The sequence below is a fragment of the Barbus barbus genome, assembly GCF_936440315.1.
Source record: "Barbus barbus genome assembly, chromosome: 2".
In the NCBI taxonomy this organism is placed as follows: domain Eukaryota; kingdom Metazoa; phylum Chordata; class Actinopteri; order Cypriniformes; family Cyprinidae; genus Barbus; species Barbus barbus.
In genome coordinates, this window is record NC_136730.1 from 6407064 (window position 1) to 6415745 (window position 8682).

The window sequence follows — 8682 nt, forward strand, 5'->3', positions numbered from 1 at the left end:
CAAGCACCGATAACAGAATAGCAGAAAGTGAGTAATTTAAGCAGCGTTTTTCTTTCTGTTTATTTAAAAAAAAATTCTCGTTCCTCTCCCGGAATGGACAACCCAGCCGTCCAACTCCTATGCCTGGAGCAACAGGACCGTTCGCTGGAGGACCATACCAGGGACTTTTTAGATCTGGTGTGCCTTACACACATCCCGGACCGCTAGCTCTGCATATTCTACATCACCAGCCTGAGCGAGCGGTGTAAGGCATGCCTGCCAGCGAATGGTCCCGAGGAGGATTTCGCCGCTTTTGTGGAGTGGGGGCTGGAGAGAAATGGACTGTATTTCTCCATCTGCCCTGCCGAGGAAAACATCTCCAACCCCACTCACGTACCAGAGACCAGTCAGCCGTCATCCCGCTGCATGGAGCTACTGCCTGAGCCCACTGCAGATGGAGAGCCTGAGCCCATCGTCCGTCCCCGAAGGAGTTTTGGTGGTGATCGAGGGCTTGGAGGGAAGCCTCGCCCACACTCCCGCGACTGAGGGTGAGCTGCATCTGGTTTCTGGGAGCTATAAAGAGGAACTCATGGACATTTTCAAGATGGACTTAATAGACTGGTTTGGAGAAGTATTACCCTGTACTCCTGAATCTCCTGCGTCTCCGCTGGTTCCGTCCAGCCCTGAATCTCCTTTCAGAAAAGTTCATATTAAATAGTTAGGGCCTATTATTTGAAGTAGAATACCCATGACTAGTGTGTAACATATTTAGTTTTAGTGTAAAAATTTTGATAATTATTGAAAGGATTCTTTGGTCATTTATTAAAATTGAAGCGTTCGGGATCAAGATATAGTTCAAAAACTAGCCAGTGGAGAATGAGTTTAATTTAATATTCACTTTTAATATTACTAAGCAGTTTTATTTTAAATGCATTCATGACGCTTGCATGACATCCAAAAAACAAACAAATAAACAACAACAAAAAACATTTTTAAATGTCTCACAAAGTAAAATTTAGGCCTATCTATTTTTCCCATTTAGAAAGACTGGATGTGCACAAGCAGCATATATTATAAGAAAAATACTAAGAATAATTGAAGATAATTATTTTTATGCTTTATGCAGGATCTTTATAGCATAGAATCAACTACATAGCAGGGGAGACTGCTATGTAGGATGAATTTTATATATTTAATATTATTAAGCCAATTCAGTTGAAATTCATCCCATTTCTATGCTTGACATCCAAAAAAATATGAAATCTTAAATTTCTCACAAAGTAAAATTATGTTTTTCCTCCGGCAGAGAGAAAACACTTCTGAGCATGGACAGAATAAGTGATATCTGCATGCTGAACAGATCTTGTTGCAGTTGCCCCGGTCTCCCTTAACCATCACTTTTTTAACATAATTCACACAGAGACAGAGACGCAAATATGTATGTCCTTTTTAGGTTTCCTTTTTAAATCTTTTGTTCATAAAACAAGCTACACCTTTAGGTGTTTCTAATTATTCATTAAGACATTATTTAGTGCCTTTATGTACCCTTGTTTTCTTGTGAGGACATCCTCACATGGTTTTGTCAGATTTGGCTGTTCTGCTGGTGATTCGTTCTGAAATTTTGCCCCCAGGTTCCCAAAAGCACACATACTCAGAATGCACCTTTACAGTAATGAGAGTACTTTAGGATTAAACATGACGTAAAGAGGCTGACCGATAGGGAGTCACGGCTGGGTCATCGGGTCATATTATCATACCACACGAGGAGTCCTATTTATCAACTGTTTACCCGAACACAAACATACAGCGAACATTGATTAAATCAGTCGATATCAGCTGTGCGCTTTACAACATAAAAAGCCGCATAAACCGAACAACGTGACAGAAAACAGAGCGAGAGGGAGGAAGAGGATGGGTCAGATTCAGGGCTGTAGGATGCGATGCGATGTGACAGGGCAGCCTGGAAGATACGAGTGGCCCTTCAGTGCAAACAAACCTAATCTTGGTGTTGCCAGAAGGGCAGGTTTTATAAAGGAGACTCACACTTTCTGTACCGCAATAGAAGCTTGTTTAATGAGCTGTTTGTCAGAAATAACGATTATTAATGGATTCATTTATTTTAATCCTTTTTTACTGTTTATATAAATTGGTAATCATGAATAATAAAATATAGTCATTTAAAACTACATAATGTTGTTCTACAGGACTATTTGTAAAATTATTTTAATGTTTCTGAATAGTTCTAATATTAATTTGTATTATTTATAACAGACTTTATGCATTATTTGTATGGCAATAGAAGCCTGTATATGAAATATTTGACAACAAGAACTCTTATTATTTCTTATTTGCGATTTATTTGAAAGATTTACAGTGGAGACCCATAGCTTATATGAATCGGTGATAAATAATGACTAATTAAGTATAACTAATAATTACGTGGATAGCTATTTGTATTATTGCTTTAATACTTCTGAATTGTTTAAATACATTTTTCTTATATTTATAAAGGTGACTCACACTTTTTGTATGGCAGTAGAATCCTGTTTGAGCTATTTCTAAAATAACTGTTATTAATTAATAGTTTGTCAGAAATAGCTATTACTTTAAAAAAATTGTGTGTGGTGAGGGGGGGGGGGGGGGGGGTTCTAAATGATTCCTTTTCCCCAAAAATTATATTATATTACATTTAGGCCTACATTATAGAATAATAATGGTTAAATTATCAGAAACAATATTGAATATAATACTGATAATATTATAATATTGAAATAATAATAATTACTTTAACTCAAGCACAGCAGGGTCTCATTTCTACCTTCTCGGAATCATAACAAAATCTTCAATTATTCTTTTGCTGCCTTTCAAGCACTAATATTTTCTTTAGGAAATACAAATCTAGCTGCTATTGTTTGGCTGTAAGATTGTATTGTCAATGAGGCATATTGGCTTTCCATTGGTCATAATCACTGTTGGCCTCTAGGTGGCGCTCTGGTCTTGTGAACGGCTACCTGTTGCTTGTGTCCCATCATGAGTGAGATTCTCTCACCCTGAGCCAGTAAACTTTCAGCATGAAGTTTTTGATTTTAATAAGATAAAAGCAGGTGTTGGTGTTATTGATTGAACTGGTGGATGCTTGCTTCTTGATCTACTGTCATAATTTACACAGTTCTCACTAAATAGTGTTCAATTTCATTAGAACTGCCTATAAATATGCCTGTATTTACAGCACTTTCCTAGAATACGGTACACATTTGGTGCCCCGTTACTATTTTTAAAGTTACTAATGCACAAACTAATCCCATTAGAAGTAGCTATTATATATGTTAGATAAACAATTATCTAACATAACAGTTTTAAAGATGTAAACAACTATTTGGCCTGTCCTACCCCAGTGCTCCTCACCTTCTTAAATATATCTGTCAATTAAAATCATACAGAAGTTTCATCATTTTGGGCTGATATTAAACATACATTGTAGAAAAAACGTTTTTAGTTATTAACATATTTTAATGACCAAAAACTCTCACTTATTTAAAAAATGGACACAACAATGTATACAAATATAGTTATAGTAACAAATAAGTGATCAAAAAAATATTTGTTTTCTTGAATTTATAAGAAATACAACTACTATAAGATGATTTGGTCACAAATCTTAATTTAGGTTAATTATTTTGTAATCCTATTTATTATTATTATTATTAAAAGCTTTAATTTATGGTTTTCTTGAAGAGTTTCTATCCATATTTTATACCCTGTTTGTGGAAAGTGTCTTCCAGTCAAGTGTTATACAAAAGTCTTTACATTTGTTTGAAGGAAATGTGTTTTTCAGATTAACGAACATCTAGAGACCGGCAGGCGCAGACGGGACGTGATTGGGGTTGACATTAGTTGTGCACGCAGTGGTACAGACAGTATGTCACAGTCTTTAAAAGATGCTGGCTGGGACAGAGGAAGGTATCTAGACAGGCACATGGTGGCACAGACAGACCGGCCCTGTGTCCCGATGACGACGTCACAGGAAGCAACATCTGGCCCGGCACACAGTGGTACAGTCGCCAGACAGCTGTGACTCATGAGTGAAAGAGACATAGAGATACAGTGAGTAGGATGATGGATAAAAACTATTTGTGACCCTGGACCACAAAACCAGTCTTAAGTCGCTGAGGTATATTTGTAGCAATAGCCAAAAATGCATAGTATGGGTCAAAATTATTGATTTTTCTTTTATGCCAAAAATCATTAGGATATTAAGTAAAGATCATGTTCCATGAAGATATTTAGTAAATTTCCTACTGTAAATATATCAAAACTTAATTTCTGATTAGTAATATGCATTGCTAAGAACTTAATTTGGACAACTTGATTTTCTCAATATTTTAATTTTTTTGCACCCTCAGATTCCAGATTTTCAAATAGTTGTATCTCGGCTAAATATTGTCATATCCTTATTTATTCAACTTTCAGATGATGTATAAATCTCAATTTCGAGAAATTGACCCTTATGACTGGTTTTGTGGTCCAGGGTCACATTTGTCATGTTAAAAGTTGATTTCAAGAGCACCTCAGTCGTGGTATTGAGGGTGGAGAGAGCGCTGGACATTCACTCCCCCCACCTACAATTCACTCCCCCCACCTACAATTCCTGCTGGCCCGAGACTCAAACCCACAACCTTTGGATTACAAGTCCAACTCTCTAACCATTAGGCCACGACTTCCCACGATTTAATAATGATTTCTGAAGCATCATGTGACACTGAAGACCGGAGCATTAATGCTGAAAATTCAGCTTTGATCACAGAAATAAATTACATTTTAAAATATATTCACAATGAAAACAGTAAACAGCATAATTGCAATATTATTTCACAGCTCTACAGTTTTGACTGTATTTTTGATTGATAAATGCAGCCTTGGTGAACAGAAGAGACTAAAAAAACATGACAAATAAAATATGAGACATTAATGCCTGAAACAAACAAAACAAAGTAAATTTATGGTAAATATCTGTGAACAGAATATTTTTAATTTCAATAAACCGTCTTTGATTTTCATAATTTAGTTACATTGTTTTAGACTATTTTCTTTGTACACATGCAAGTGTAATTGTGTTAAATTATGCATACAATTATGAAAAAAATTTAAAATATTTAATTGTGAATGTTTATGGTATATTAAATTCTAGCTCTGAAATTAACCTTAGCAAGTAAAAATAGTCTGCCACCCCCTCCCCCGCCACCCCCCACACAATTTTTTTTTAAAATGGTTGTCGTGTGATAGTGATTTCACCCCGTTACTCACTTCTAATTGGTTAAACTGACAATGCAACACTCCCCTCTTTTATTGCAGAGGAGCAATAGTAATGCTGCACATTCTCTCTCCCTCGCTCTGTTGGGACTCTCTCAAACCTCCATTAGTTCTGACGTGCAGGACCACTGATTCCGTAAAGGTCAGGACCCCACGCAGCAGGTCTTGGCAGGGTTTTAGTGCGGCATAATCACACATCTGCGTGCGAGAGTCCAGCGCTGCCCACTGAGTTCCTCTTCCTCTCCTCTGCCGCTCCGCGACACGCTCTCACACCCAACAAATCACTAACCGGCTCTCAGACGTGCAGCACTACCGCTGACTGGACTGACGGCTCTTTGTGGGCATTCTGTTTTTGTTTTGTATTATTGTGAAACTTAATAGCAATTTCTGAGTGCAGTTTTTCGCAGTGTGACTGGTGTTTTTCTGTACAAAACTCATTGCCAGAATGCTGAGGTGTTACTGTCAGGCTGGTGCCATGTGGTTGCTAGGGTGTTCTAGGTGATTGGTAGAGGGTTGCTAGGACGTACTGGTGGTTGCTAGGGTGTTGTCGGTGATTGCTAGTGTTTTCTTGGGTGTACTGGTGGTTGCAAGGGGTTGATGTTTAGGGTGGTTGCTATTAATTTTATACAACAGTTCAAAAACAAGAAGTTAATAATGTGTGAGTTACGTTTTAGACACAATATTGTCTTTTTTTGTTTAGAAAATTGTTCCAAACAAAGCTAGTGCAGAACATTTACGTGTCTCAGAGCAACACTGCAGTGTTACGTTTCTGAATGAATCTGTTTTTGGATGACAGCCACTTGCTTGGTTCTTAAATGAACCGGCTGTTTTGAATGAATCATTTGAATGAATGATTCAGTGGATCTCTCATTAATCACTCATAGTGTGATTAGTATCATATTAATTTATTCATGTCAGGCCTAAATCAATCAAAGTACCAGCACAGAACACATTTAGCAAAATATGTTTTAATTATCATTATTGAAAAAAATCCCTAAAAATGTTGTTATCAGTTTTTTTGTCAATATCGCACACCCCTAAGTCTGAGATATTATAATTTCTCTAGTTAAGTGGAGTAGTTGAAGAAACCAGTGTGTAAATTTGGTCCATTATGGTTTTTTTCTAAATTAATTAATTAATAATATAAATATTTACTGTGTTGTAAGATAATCTATTAAATTCAAGTGACTGACAGTGTTAATGTAGTTTTCATGAGTGTCTTTTAAATGAGAGGAAACAGTTTAGTAAAGCCTGACAAGAGACATGTTGTCTTGCTGAACAAGTTACTTAAGTCAATTTGGAGAGGATATGGACATGCCACACACACACACACACACACACACACAGCCCCTCTTTCGTGTTTTTTGCGGGCTGACACTAGAGCCACCTGCATTTTTGTTACCACTGCCAAATTCTGATCATGTGACTAGTGTAATCTACCAATCAGTGCTCAGTAAGAAGGCTTTCTTTCTTTCTTCCTCTTGAAAATTTCACAACACTTTTCCTCACTCGTCCTTCCTTTTTCCTCTAATAAAAGCAGTTAATTTTAAATACTTTTTATTTGAAATGGTGAGATTGTATTAGTCATAATGCAGTCAAAACTAAATAAATACAAAACATATATTTATTTACTGAATGATTTATTAAATCAAAAACTAAAAAAATTGGTCCAGATATTTTTTATATAATTTTAAGACTAAACAATTTCAATGTGCACAACACTTTTCCCTATTTATGCTTCCTTTTCCCTCTAATAAAAGCATTTACTTATGTGTTTGTTTTTGACTGGCCATATTTCTAATAATAAGCCCTGTAACTCAACCATTTTCTCTTCTCTCAGCCTTCCACAACTTCCTGCAGCACTGAAGCACATCTCTTGGCTCTTAGACCCTGCCAGGCCTTCTTGCCTCTTTTTGTGGTTTGCACAAAGGGGGCCGTTGCCCTCTCGCGGGCTACGTTACAGTCTGTCACATGAGGCGGACACTCTAGTCCTGCCGCGCTTTATTTGCTGTGGCACTGCAGATTACTTCCACAGTCTCTGTCTGCGCTGCACATCCAATTCAATTAGGACCTATTAGTGTTTCCCCCGCCTCACCGTACGGCCCCCTCTCGCTGCGTCCGTTCATATACCTCGCCTGAAGAGCACATCGCTAAGCTAAAAATGTGTTACTTAAATAAGCTTTGAAATACACTCAGATGTTGGGTGATCTCATTTATACTTTTCAGTATTTACTTCCACACACTTACAGAATCTTATTGCACTACATTTGTATTGCTGGCTTAGAATTTAACCAGTTGCTTTTTCACCAGGAAGAAAGATTACGTAGCTCAAATAAGTATGAAACAGAGATATAGTATCATATGTTCAGAAATTGGTTGTTGATTCTTGTGCGCATAGCAGAGATAGTCATGACACAGCAAAGATTAAGGTGATAAAATGAAGATTAAACAAAATAAAATCCAAAAACAAATGTCTAGTTGCAAAGGCTTTCATTTATTTTACCTTGATGTACTACAATAACTAAAACTGAAATAAAAATGAATAAAAACGACGTATTTTAGGGAGGAAAAACATAAAAATGACAACACAACAGAATTACTAAGACTTTAAAATAAAAATGAAAAGTGACTCAAAATATTAATACAATTTATAATAGTATATCCCTAATAGTAAAATAACACTGCATGCCAGTGAGTATTCATATTTTGAGTTAGTTTTTTGGCCTTTTATTTTTACTCATGGTTCTTTTTAATTTGTCTGTATATTTTTTTTATTAATTTTTGGGTTTATTTAGAGACTGAAATGCCTGTGCAAAAGCAAAAACATAATGCAAGCATGCAGTGTTTTAAGATGATATCACTAGATTTTTACATTTAAAGAATGTTTTTCCATTCATTTTTTTCCATCAAACAAAAGTCTGTTCACTTAGTACAAGCACTCAAAATTGCACAAATTATTTTGAGCATGTTATGCACCAAAGTTAATTTTATTTGTTGTATTCACACGCTTAAGTAATGATGAAGCAATTTTGGCTCCGGCCCATTCCATCCCCCAAACTTGGCCTAAGGATGCGCATCACTGCTCCCTGGCATGATTTTCGGACTCCATTGTGTGGCTTTCATTGTCCTCCCTCCCTCAAGCCCAAAAACTCTTGCAATCTTTCCTCTAGTTCATTGCACGCCCCCTCCGCCCGGCCTCTGCACACCTGGTCCTGGCAAATTAGTGCGAAAGAGAGGGGGCTGCGTGGGTCTTTAAGCATTCCGACGGAGCAAAAAGTTAATGATGGGCCCTTCAGTGCGGCTGACAGCAGAAAAAAAAAGTTTGAGAAACAGAAAATCGCTAGCAAGCGACAACAAAAGAAACAACATACATTCTTAAAAAAGGTTCTTTAC